The sequence below is a fragment of the Euprymna scolopes genome, chromosome 3, assembly GCF_053919585.1.
Source record: "Euprymna scolopes isolate OS-2025 chromosome 3, ASM5391958v1, whole genome shotgun sequence".
In the NCBI taxonomy this organism is placed as follows: Eukaryota; Metazoa; Mollusca; class Cephalopoda; order Sepiida; family Sepiolidae; genus Euprymna; species Euprymna scolopes.
This window is the reverse complement of record NC_136484.1, coordinates 58,828,827-58,842,776: the sequence shown is the minus strand read 5'-3', so window position 1 is coordinate 58,842,776 and position 13,950 is coordinate 58,828,827. Positions and strand designations below refer to the sequence as shown.

The 13,950-nt window shown below is 34.9% G+C and overlaps 1 protein-coding gene and 1 pseudogene across 2 annotated transcripts in view; one reads left to right on the top strand and one right to left on the bottom strand.

Moving 5' to 3' along the window:
- LOC145255794 (branched-chain-amino-acid aminotransferase, cytosolic-like) overlaps positions 1 to 13,950 on the top strand; it is a 1,034,811-nt gene that overhangs the window by 796,481 nt on the left and 224,380 nt on the right. The window lies entirely within an intron of this gene.
- LOC145263631 (5S ribosomal RNA) lies at positions 6,716 to 6,832 on the bottom strand (annotated as a pseudogene).

The window sequence follows — 13,950 nt, the reverse complement described above, 5'->3', positions numbered from 1 at the left end:
CGGACTGACTTCCTCATCTTGGTTGGTATCGTCACAACGTTTCGGCCGTTTTGCTCTCCGGCCTTCATCAGGTGTTTTGTATCGAACTTGGGAACCGTTTGTTAGGAGTCTCGAACTCAACCCTTTATCATTATTACGGAGGTACCGTGTTCGGACTCCAGCTAGGCTCTTGGACATAGTTGCTGATTCTCTGTTTTGAATGAAGGCAGTAAAAAAGTAACATTCAAAACAAAGAATCAGCAACTATGTCCCAGAGCCTAGCTGGAGTCCGAACACGGTACCCCCGTAATAATAATAAAGGGTTGAGTTCGAGACTCCTAACAAACGGTTCCCAAGTTCGATACAAAACACCTGATGAAGGCCGGAAGGCAAAACGGCCGAAACGTTGTGACGATAACAACCAAGATGAGGAAGTCAGTCCGACAATCTCAATCAATCTCATAATATTATTGTAAAAAAACTTATTCAGTATATATCTAGCCTATAATACCCTTTGTTATGCCAAGTCAGGAATAAACTCATTGATTTCTGAGTTTGTATTTTATGACTGGGCAATGCTGGGCAGCCTACTAATATATATATATATATATATATATATATATATATATATATATAATAAAAATCTTGTTATTGAAAATTTAATCCAATTTTCAAAAATACCTTATAAACCTGTAAGGAAGATATACAGAATTTTAATTATTCAACAAGGAGTACAAATAAACAAGAAAAATCTTATTCCATGGAATTTCGAAGAATGTAATCAGAGGGAAGAAGTTTGCAAAATATTCAATAAATTTTGCAGGTTAATGCATTCAAGGAATATTAATCATACTCGCATCAGAAAAGTCATTTAACTGTTAATGACAGTTTACATACATATTCTTTCTAAGCAAAGAATTTCTAATTTTTCTGAGGAGTATATGCACAAAAAGAGTCGGTATTGACATAATAATAATAATAATAATAATAATAATAATAATAATAATTGGTTGTTTTTTGCATAAGATATGGATAAAAATTTATATATAATGTAAAATTGCATTTAAAAAAAAATACTTAATGCTGCAATATTTTAAAGTTATAAATTTATCATATTTTTTACTAGAATATCTTGTCTTTTTCTTTTCCAGTTTTAAGCTTAATCTTAACCGCATTACTTTTTATGCTCGCATTTTTCTATATAATCTATTATATATTAAACTTTGCTAAACTGAATAAAGAAAGCTTCATGTTTTTCTATCGTTTTTATTATATGGATTTTTATCACGTGTTTTAGGTGTCTGAGTAATGCATTTCTTACAAGATGTTTATTAAATTGTAATTAGGATCTTTTTTTAACATTTAAAAAAAAATTTTTTTTAGAAAAACAAAACGATATATATTTTTTCAAAATAGATATTGATCAAAATAAAGATAGAGACGATATCTGTCTGCAAATTGGAGATATTACAATCTAGGGAGAGCATAAGGAAATTTCTCCATAAATGTAACCGAGACGAAAAGGCCGACGAAAAAAACTTTCATGGACATACAAAAATGCTTGTAGCTGTTTTGCCTTTTATATATATATATAGATGAGTTCTTCATAATTGTTTGATCTATTCACTGCTTTCGGCTCAAACGAGCCCTATTCAAGTGATTTCTTTTTGTTAATCATTAAGTTTGCTTAATATCTTTTAAATATTTATTAAAAGAAAAAATATATATCGTCTTGGTTTTCCAAAAGAAAATATATAAATATTTATTTAATGATATATTTTTTTTTTTTTTAAGTTCGATCCTATTTCTTACAACTTTGTCACGTGAGAGTTAACATCTCGACTGACTACCACTAAGAGAGATTTTTACATCTCCAAGAAAAAAAATGATGAACAAAAGAATTTGCTTGAAAGGGGCTTGTCTGAGCTGAAAGATTACTATCTTATATATATATATATATATATATATATATATATATATATATATATATATATATATATAATATGTATATATATATATATATATCATGTTGGTTTTCTAAAAAAAACATTTAAATATTCACGTAACGATATTTAAAAAGAAAAAAGTGGCATCCTATTTCTTCTAGTTTTTTTTTTCTCTTCCACATTTCTTGACCAAAGACGAGCCATCCTTATCCCTGCCTCTTGACCGTGCAGTGGAATCAATAGCACTAGTAGATACTATATTCGTCAGGTCTCATAAGTTCCCTTTGAAATCATCGGCACCATTTATTCTTCAAAGTAATCCCATTTTTCCTCTATTTTCTTTTCTACTTGATTGCCCCACCTGAACCGCCTCCCTATTGACCAATAAGAATACCCCACCTGTTAAAGAACCCATTCTTTTCTTTTATTTATCTCATTTAAGTGTCATCGGCCAATCTGGGACATTCCAAACACCTGGGACTTTTTTTTTTTTTTTTTAAACTCTAAGCATTCTTTCATACAAAAAATCTTTGAAGATGTTGTCTTCATTTTTATGACATTCTTTCATCTATTATATATATATATTTTTTTCCCCCTTTTTGTTTTCTTTTTTTTCTCCCAATTTTTCCTTTCTTTTTTTTTTTTTTTTTCATTCTACCTTACCGGTGCCCCTCTTGTGTGCTACCTCTTTGGTAAAAACCACCCAGTCACATTGTGCAATGATATGGTCCATGTAATTCTGAAGGTCATCTACAAAGAAAGCAAGTTAAGCCAAATGGATACATTATTCTCAACATTCTTAGACAGATAAAATATCAAGATAAATGAATTAATAATAATAATAAAAAAGGGGTCCGTTCTTAAGATGCGTCGATTCAATCTGCACATTTTGTGATGAAGCATACTTTTTTCAAACTCAAGTGTGACAGATGGACCGACCCAATTTTTTTTTTTTTCATGGAAATCGCTCTAGACAAGGCATAAAATTACTAGATGTAAGGAGCTAGCAAAAACGAAAGATGATTTTCATAAAGACTAGAAATGCTCAATGTCTTTAGTCTTGAAAAGACAAAGGCTATATGTAGGATAGAAATAGTCAGCAGGAAGAGGGTTTCATAAGCTGTTGGAATAGGAAGCTGTTTTACAATGTGGCATTTAAACAGTGAATTGCTTGGAGACCACGTGATCAACAAGTCAAATGAACTGAAACAGATGGAGCAGTGAATAGATCAAACAATTATGAAGAACTCATCTATATATATAAAAGGCAAAACAGCCACAAGCATTTGTGTATGTCCATGGAAGGTTTTTTCGTCGGCCTTTTCATCTCGGTTACATTTATGGAGAAATTTCCTTATGCTCCCTAGATTGTAATATCTCCGATTTGCAGACAGATATCGTCTCTATCTTTATTTTGATCAAGTTTTAAAAAATTCCCTCGTCTTGAGTGTTTCTTTGTCTTCCTCATATAAATAAAGCGAAACTGTTTGAAGCAAAAACAGCGACAAGAAGTTTCCTTATACTTCTTAGATTATAATATCTCAGATCGTGAACGTCGTGTCTATCTTTATTTTGATTGAATTTTAAAAAATTCCTGCTGTCCCAGTGTTTGTCGTTTTCATTTAAAAGGGAAACTGATCGAAGCGAAGTCGACTGCCTTGCCTTCCCGGCAGAGACATCCAGAAAAGCTTTGATCAGTGTGCGGGAAGCCTTTCATATAAGACAATTGCTATTCATTTGGATACTGCCAGAGGCACCCTTTTTGGGGGAGAGCTGGTTTTCCCCAACATCGTGGGGAAACAAATACGACAGAAATCTGAAAGCTTAACTGGCTTACAGCCAGAATTAAGTGTGTGAGTCTTATCCGCTATGGCGTTATGGTTGACATCGTTAAATTTCAATGCTTTACACCCCTCATGTCATGGCGTAGCGCTAAGATGTCAGGTTTTCTTTCCCTTTCTTTTCCACCTGCACGTCATGGGTTCAAGCCTGCCTGCCTACTACCACTTTGTTTTTTGTTTTTTTTTTTGGTGCTCAACACACACCTACAAACACCCGGGCAATGATGGGCACCCCCACTAGTTTATAATAAAAACTGAGACTAGTAACATCACGTCTGAGAGAGAGAGGTTACAGAGAAGAAAGGCTGGGGGGGGGCAATCAAATTGCATATTTCTGCATTTTATCAAGAACCCTTATATAATCCTGTCCTATTTGAGGCTTCTTGATAGGGTGCAGAACGTATTGATTGGTCCCACACATTTTTTTTCAGATATGATGTTGCTAGTCTCGGTATTTTGTTTTATAAATATCATCATCATCCTATTATAGCATGTATTCATCAAAATTGCCTATTCTATTCCTACTTCTTTTTTTCTGGTCCTGGATATGACCTTAAACTATACTAAGCTTGCGGGCTTTGGGGAGTGTGGAGCCACCCTTTAATTGCCATTGCTCCCACGTCCACTCTGATCTGGACTGGTGGTACCTGTTAGGGTCCTAACTATGGGCTAAATAGTAACGGACTTGAAAAAAACAAATATACTCTATTAAAAAATTGTTCTTCAAAATCACTGGATTCGCCATTAAATAATCTGGAAAGGGTTGATATGCCGTAAAATAAAAACAACCAAACCAAGCCAAACCTTTGATCCAACTCGTTTGACTAATGGTCGCTATCAGTTCACTGTTTTAATACCCCATTATAATACAGCTTCCTATTTCAGCAGCTTCTTTCCAAGCTTGTGCAACTCTTCCTGCTGTTTTCCTCTTTGCTATAATGTTGATCTTTTCAAAACTAAAGTCAATAGGCATCTCTTGTCTTTGCAATAATCATCTTTTGTTTGTGTTAGCTCCTTCCATCAAGTTGCTTCATCCCTTGTCTGGAGCAATTTTTATGTAAAAAAGCATGATAAACAGATAGACCTAAGTAAAAATGAATGCACACATTAAAAAAATACCAACGAATATGTTATTTTCTACTTAAGCATGAACGACCAACGACCATGCATGCTATTTCAAGTTTAAGCACGACAGACTGGAATTCTTATAAAGATCTATGAGTCGATCTAAAAATAATGCTTCAAACTTAATCATATCAGGCTGACAGAATAATATAGAAATACATGAATGCATCTAAAAATACCAACTTAAGCTTGAAGCTTAAGCGTGAAAGACTGGCACTCTAATAGACATTTATAAAATGCGTATAAAAATTATATTTCAAACTTAATTGTAACAGACCAACGAAAATCTTATTTTAAATTTAACCATGACAGACTTATTTAGAAATACATATAATCTATATACAGGACTCAGTTCTAAATTAAAATTAATTTTGCCCATCCTGGGACGGGTATTTTTATATATATATATATATATATATATATATATATATATATATGTATGTATGCATTTGTGTTGTATATTTCTGTGCATATATCACACACGTGTGAGCAGTGAACAAGGTTATAACTGCTTGCCCTCTCCTACTTTACAAAGTAAAAAGAATCTCCTAGAGAAAGTTTACTGAGCAGAAAAAGAAGGTAGAATTGCTTTCTTGTAGAACAATCCCAAAACGAATCTATTAGCATGTTCTCACTTCATGGATCATTGGTTTCTAAAGAGAGGGGCGAGGCGCTATTGTTATATTGATAGTGAGGATGAAAAGGGAAAGTAGGCTTATCAAACAAGCTGGAGTAGGACAAAAAGATGTGAAGATTTGGGACAAACACACCTTCTCCCAAAATTCACCCCCGCCCCCCCCCGGCCAACACAGGTGATCTTACAAAGCAAAGGAAGCGATGGTGTGGTGTTAGGATCAGATTGGAAGGAATCAGTGGTAAGGGTGGTCTGTTTACTAAAGAAGAGACAATGGTATGATACCTGAGCGGAATGTAATTATTACAGGATATCCCCTAAAAGGTGTTGGTGTTAGGTGACTTGGAAAGGGAAGATCAAAGTGGGGAAAAAAGATTCCAGGCAAGGAGCATCATTTGTTCACACAGGTACACCACCCAACTACCAATGCGCATAGTCAGACCCTTCCATTCTTACCCCAATATTTTTACTTTCAATTGGACTTAAGTATGTGTGGTGGCCGAAAGAGGTAAAAAAAAAAGCCCGGGAAAAAGACACAAGGGCTATATACATACTTATATATATATATATATATATATATATATATATATATATATATATATATCAATGCTTCCATTCAGTTTCAAAAGACAAAGGATACCCCACTACAGGGGCAGCTGCACATGTAATTGTGTGGCAAGGGTTGTGTAATCACCAACCACACCTCTCCTGAATCAGCTATGCTTGAGTCTAGTGGCAAAGAGGAGTCCAGGACAACTGGAAACAATGCCAAGATAAGCGGAGAGCACATACAGCACCTGGAAGTCCCAAATAGTCACCGATGACAAAGGCCTATATTCCAAATTTCAAAATGTTGTCCATCTTACAATTTATTCCTTTAAGTATGTTGAGATGTACAGTTCTTGACAACACCTGTTTCACAGTGCAAAATTAATACATTGAGCTTTATAAATTAAAGGGATGGTATAAATAAAAGATGAAATATAATTGAAAAAAAAACAACATATTTCCATGGTAGCTTCATGTCTTGACAAACTATGGATACTCACTGTGAAAATGCCTGCATGTGGACTTTTTGTGGTAAGAGTTGGGCAATCTCCAACCAGACCTCTCCTGAGTTGGTGTTGTTGCATACCAGTGGCAAGTGGAGGTTCAGGACATCTGGAAACAATGCCGAGATAAGCATGGAACACATACAGCGCCTAGAATTCCCAAATGGTCACCCATCTAGTACTAGCCAGGCTCAATGTTGCTTAACTTCAGTGATCTGAAGAGAACCGGTGTGTCAACGTGATTATGCTGTACATATTAAGTAAATAATGGAATGTAGTCAAACACCTAAAAATCTAAATGGCTGCTGAAATAATGGAATTCAGATGATTATCACGTCTGAAAAGTATGAGAATAAATTTAATGGTATATTGATCAATATTCTATTTTAGTAATGCATTTGTGTACTTATTTTTTAATGTTGCTTCTCTGTTATTCCATATACTAAATATTCTATGTGTACATATGCGTGTGTTCCTGCATTTTAACCGGGTTTGTGCTCATGCCGTATCAGTAACCTTTAAAACTATTTGACTTTATACTATAAGTGTGGTAAATCCTTTTTTCACGTAGGTTACGGTGGGGGTCTATTTACCTACCTACCTACCCTAACCTTAATGCCCCGTGACTCTAATAACCTCACTGCAAAACGAGTGGGTTGAGATCCCTGGTGGTTAACCATCTTGGAGTGTTTTGTAGATTATCATTCCACTCTCCTCTCAGAACGTTTGTATGAGAACAAACAAAGCATGGAAAAACAATGGGATATTGTTTCTTCTTCTTCTTCTGCTTATATTTGTTTTGGGTGGGGAGCCCTACGCCCAACCGTCCTATCTTTAACATTTGAGAGGAGGGAAGAATAACAGTCATGCGGTGGTTACGGTGTCTGTCATTATTCTAAAGTCGGTTTGTTCTTGGCTTTTCTTTGCTGATATATTAAATATTCTTTCTGTTCTTGAACTGATTCCTCCTGGTGGGTGTTTTCGGCTTTTGGACAAATGCTTATTTAATAGTCAAAGACTTTACACAATACTTCACGAAAATATTGGCTCGTTCAAAATATTTTCAGAGTTTTTGAAGACGGCAAAAGAAACTAAATTTATTTGCATCGCAATAATTTTTATTAAGTAATTTATAAACAGTATTTTTGGTTTCAAACTTCCTACATCGCAGCACACATGAACAAAGTTTCTTTCCCAGAACTGCCCACCTGTGAAACTTTGTACCGCAGGGCTACTTTCCAGCTGTCTATAACATGGTCGTTTTAAAGTCTAATGTAAACAAATTCTTATTGAGCTGTCCTCTTAAATACACAAATTCTACCCAATTTCCACCACTACCGACATGACACTGCTGTCTCCCTGACCACCTTGCACTCGTTAACTGTTATCCTCGAGTGGTCTTCAGGCCTTGATAAGTGGTGACTCCCTTGTAAAAGATATAAAAACATCAACCATTGTGGATACAATAGATTATTAGAGTCTTCTTTTACCTGTGTATTTGGCATAATAGAGTATTCACTAATGAGCCGGGAGTTCAATCCTAGCTTGAGGCATAGCCAAGATGAAAAAAATGGTACTTGATGCCCTTTTGCTAAACACACAGCATTATAAGAAAACGATCATTGCCAAATTGAGTAATCCTAGAATGAAGTGGTGCTCTCCCCTACATCTCTGTGTAGTAGTTAATGAAAAGAGAGCCTTTGGGTCATCCTCGACTATAATCGGTCACTTAGCTTTTTTCTATAACTAAAAACAAAAATCTGTTTTTCATAAATAAAGCATTATAGGACGGTCATAGAGCCATTAAAAATGGAATTTAGTATTTGCCTGTCTGATGTCGAAGCTGTGCTATTACTTTTATCAGTTGTTTTATTGCATTTTAATTTTCTATTTATTTTATTATGATGATTGATAATTAGTTAATTATTAAATTAGGAATCAAATAAAAACATACCTTGCCTGTTTGAAATATGATTCACACTGGAAATCATACCACCGTTGACAAAAGAGAAATTAATTAACATGTAGCCATGTTTTAGTTTTAACGTAGACACGGAGACAGACCATCTGTCTTTATTTACATGATGTCACAAAGAGAGAAAATACATGTAATTATTCATTAATATATAAACAAAGGGAAGTAACTCTGTTACTCTACAAAGCTTGTGTCACCGAAAAATAAACATGGATCTTAAGCGGTGAAAAGGGCGACAACTTATACAGTATTAAAATCTATATTCAATATTATTAAATTCCAACACCTTTTGTGGAACATATCAATGATATTCTTTACTCTTGCACCAGCAAAATGTCTAGACAGACATCACAAGAAACTATTTCACTGCTAATTTGGATCAAATAGGAGAGGCGCTTTCTTAATCCGTATCTCTGCACTTTAAAATAGATTTCCAAGTGAAATAAAAAAAAATTGCCAATAATGCAGTAATTCAAGGTGAATTTAAACAGGTGCCGACTATGTGTCCTCTGCTGTATAAATTTCTACCACTCTTCTTCTACATAACCATTGAAGCATGCTTGTTTTATTAGTCCCCTGACAAAGGATTGGCCCTAGTAATTCACTCCCATTCGTCTTTTCGTTTGTTCACGCTTTTCTCAATAATCACGCCTTGGACTTTTTTGAAATTTTGCATAGTGAAAGTAAATTTTTGCCTGAAATGGATTTCCCGGGATAACTCTGGTTGCCTTCTAGGGAGCATTATAAGGGTAAAATTGCCCCTACTTTTCTCAATAACCATGCTTTGGATTTTCTTCTTTTTTTTTTTTTTTTTAATTTTGCACAAACATTAGTCATTGTGTAATTGTGTAAGTAAAGTTTTTGCTCATGGAGGAGGCCTTGCATGCTCGACTTGTTTCTTTCCAAATTAATTAAATTGAATGGAAAAATCCACAGATAGTCTGTAATCGCAATTCTGCATAAGATGAAACCATACCTGGTGTCTTTAAACGTTCACCCACAGAAGTTCTCCTGAACTAAATGGCCCAATAAACACAAAATCGGAGGCAGATATTTTGTTACTTTTGCTGTTCTTGTTGTTGAGCATCATTCATTTTCCCAAAGTCTTTCTAGTTAGAATTCTTTCCAGAAAGACATCGGATACTTATAGGAGGTAGCATGTGAAGGTTTCCAACATCCCTAAGTGAAAGTGTTTTTTATTTTTTATTTTTTTTTTTGTGGAACGAACTAGATTAAAACTTGGCATATCCAGGTTGTCAGTCAGTATCATTAACCACTTAGCTATCTCCCCCGCTGCTATGGATCATGCATGTGCATTTGTATCATCCAAAATAGCATCCATTCGTATCCGTCCAATTGACATCAATGAACTGTTCATTATGAGAGGGACTATGTGAAGGGTGTCAAAATTCCTAATTGAAAGTGTTTCTGTGGAACGAACTGGATTCGAACTTGGCACACCTAGATTGTCAATCTGTGTCATTAACCAGTTAGTCACCTTCACCTACCTGTTGCTTTTGCTTATGTCTGTGCTGGCAGCGAGTAGAAGAAGGTTTGGAGATTGCAGAAATAAGGTCCCGAAGCCCATTGATTTGTTTGTCACTTATTGGGAAGTCATCTTAGTTATTTTTATTTATTTATTTTATTTTTTTTTTTTTTTCATTTTACTCTTTTTCATCATAAACAAGTCCTATTGCCACTTGAAACTATTTGGGATCGTGTTTAAAAGGGGATTGTGGGGAGTTGAGCAGCAAGATGTTTGTTCACAGTACATTTAAACTTTTGCAGATTAGTACAGTCAGGAAATAAGGAAACAGGGAGGGAATTCCAAAGTCTAGCAGTTCAAGGAAAGAAAGTATTAAAGTAGAAAGCTTTCCAACATGTAAGAACCTCAACAATGAAGGGGTGGAATTTTATTGCTTGCCAGACTAGTCGGGGGGTATGTACATCGAGGGGGCACAACTTCTATGGATTCATAAAAGCACATTCCATTGAAGTACTTGTAATACAGACACAGAGATTTGACATTGCAGTGATGGGACAAAGGTTGAAGCTCGGCCGACAGTATGAGACCTATTAGATTTGAGACTCTTGAGAGACTAGTGGTACATGTACCAGCCCAGATGTGGCAACGATATTCAATGTTAAGTTCCTTCCCATTCTAGACCAACTTTATGCACTTTTTTATCTTCTGACGTCATCTCATTTAAGCAATTCTTTCAAATATTTAACAGATCTTTTTGGAATTTTCAGCATTTCTTGCCTCAATTTGCAAATTTTGCGTTGGCTTTAATAATTTACCTTTGAAAAGTTGTCTTCCAGGGTGGCTTAAATTTTTAAGCATCTCAAAGCTGTTGCTTTCGCCACGCAAACGCTATTGTAACACTTCACCAGATGGCCTATACATGTTTCTGCAACATTCTAGACCTTTTTAAAGAAGAAAATGAATACGTGTGAGAAATGCAACCTTCGGTTATCCATTTTTATAACTTGATAAAGGCTGACAAAAAGTAAGAGGTGCACTGATTTATGTGGTGTAAGATGTAACTGATATGTTGCTACACTGTAAGTGATGCCAACAAATCAGTCGTGACAACATCACAGCTGTTAGATAAAGCTTTTAAAAACACTATTGTCAAAATGGCTAAGAACTTTCTGGAAAACCCAACCCCATGTTTTTGTCTGTTTTTACGAAGGAACGTAATAAATGCCGAAACAGCATCTTTTTTTTTCATATCATAACTTGATAAGGGCTGACAACATTAAGGGATACGCTGGCTTTTGGTGTCAGATGTAACCAGAACGTTTTGAGTTGTTTTCTAGCTTATAGCACTATTCCTCTTCTGCAGACATATTGAATATCCTACAATGCAAAAAGCATGTATCCACCTTCTTTGCAGCAGTTTTCGCAATGTCCTCAAGTATATTTGTTCCAGTTCATATTGCCTATAAGTGTTAGACCGAGGAGTTTGAAGGAAGCATTCTCAGGTAGGGTGCTATTTGTCATGGATATGGGTGGTTGGAGAGGCGTCTTGTAATTGTTAAAAGAAAGCAGCTTAGTCTTACTAGCATTAAATATTACCCTTTTTGCGGCCTCATTCCACTACTGTTTGGAGGTCATTTTCTAATAATTCTGCCATTGTCTTAGATTTATGTACATCTTTTCTTCTCTCGAAGATGTTATAGACCATTGTATCATCAGAAAATATACCCATCTCGGGCACATTATTATCCGGGAGGTCGTTTATTAATATTAGGAAACGTTGCTAACATCCCTAAGCGAAAGTGGTACTATGGAACGAACTGGATTCGAACTTGGCACTTCTGTGTCCTCAGTGTGTCGTTATCTATTTAAAACACCGTCATCGTGGATGAAGGGGATATATTTCAAGATTCCTAATATTAAGTATCGCGAGTGATGAGACAGAAGGGGAGGAGGAGGGGCATAACTATAAAAAAAAACCCATCCAACTCGGCTAAAATACATTTTAATTTGTTGCACCTTCCTCAGTTTATTTTATTCTTTTTTTTTTTTTTTTAATAAAATTCTGAATAAATTTAGCATTAACAATTTCAAGGAAAACATGAGTTCAATATCTGTTATTCATAGAATCATGAGTATAATGGCATCATTTAAGAACCTCATACCATCATGTCTTTGTGTGACTCCTTAGAAGCTGTTTATCATTATTAATATTTCCCTTTTTTTTTTCTCTCTTTCTTTCTTTTTTTTTTTTTTTTTTTTTTTTTTTTTTTTTTTTTTTTCAGGAAAAAATTATTTTCTAAATTCACTATTGTATTTGCAAATCTTTCCATTTGCGTTAACTTTTTTTTTATTATTACTTCCGGTTCTGAAACACACAGGAAACAATTGTTTCTTTGATGTCAATTCTACTTAGCCTCTCACCTTTTTTTTTTTTTTTCGTATTCCCTTGACTCTCTTTCATTACTTACATTCACACGCGCGCACGCGCGCGCAAAAAGAACATTTTACCATATTCTCTTGTGTCTGAAACCCCAGCAGTTGTTTATCACAAATACAATAAACAGCTTTTGTTTTTTTCAGTCAAGAGTTCTTCCTGTAAAGCTATTTTGAAAGATTATTTCTTTCTCTATCATAAATGAGGTCCAGTTTTTTTTGTTTTTTTTTTAAAGATATCATGAAAAGCAAGAATTTAACCTTTATGGACGCGCACACACATACATATACATACTAGAAAAATTTGACCCATTGGGTCATCGATTGAGCTCTGATTAAATTTCTTGAATCAGGAAAAAGTGAATTTTCAAAGCCAGTTTGATATAAAATATAATGACACAATCCAAAATCATCCTCTCTCTGCTCACTATCTCTCTTTATCTTTCCAACTACAGGTTAAATAGTATTATTGCTTTTAGTGATATTCCCTTTTGTTTACAATCAACATCCAAAAATTTAAATCTAATGTGAGCAACAATCTTGCTGCACTTAGGATGGCCTATAAATCTGACCCCCTAATTCAGAGTAACGCCTTATGTTTCGGAGGCAGTATGTTATGCTTAACGAATAGTTGGTAGTGGAAGCAGTAGTATCAAAGATCCGATTTAATTTGCCCATTTCCGAAATTATGCACGTAGACATCAATTGATCTTGTGTGGTGGATATGATTGACTTTGAACTTTTGAAAGTTAGTCTCTTTTGTTTTTCTGCAGCAACTACAGATCTTTCAACATTAATGCTGTGTTACCTTTGGTTTCGTCCATCTATTGCAATGTTGTCTGACAGTTGTTGTTCTTCTTTCTTGGCAAATTTATATATTAATAAGATAGCATGTGTGTTATTTGTTTATTTTGTGTGTCACGCTTACATCCGAGTGACTGTCGTTTGTTATGGACTGCCATTTCTTGTAATAAATAATTTCACCAAGAATTCTTTGTAAGTTTTGGTTTCGGTTTCAGCTGATGGCACTTAAGTCATCTATTTTTTTTAATAAATAATTTTACTAAGAATTCTTCATAAGTTTTGGTTTCGGTTTCAGTTGAAGGAACTGAAGTTATATATATATATATATATATATATATATATTTGGGTAGAGCACTGTCGTAAATAATTCTAACTCGCTACTTAATTGGCTGAAAAATGCAAAGCTCACGGTTTGTTTACAAACAGGCAGTTTGAGCACTTTACAAGTAGCGGACGGATGTTTGTTTAAATAGACATTTGGACGAGTTATTTGCGGGCGTCGCTTCCGTGGTCAGGAGGTAGAGCTGCCGACTGTCAACACGACAGTTCTAGGTTCGATCCTCGACTTGGGAGAGATGCTAGTCTAGCGGCACTGATGAGTTGTGATACAATGAAACAGAACTGTATGTCGATGACTATAAATATATATATATGTATATCACACACACACATATT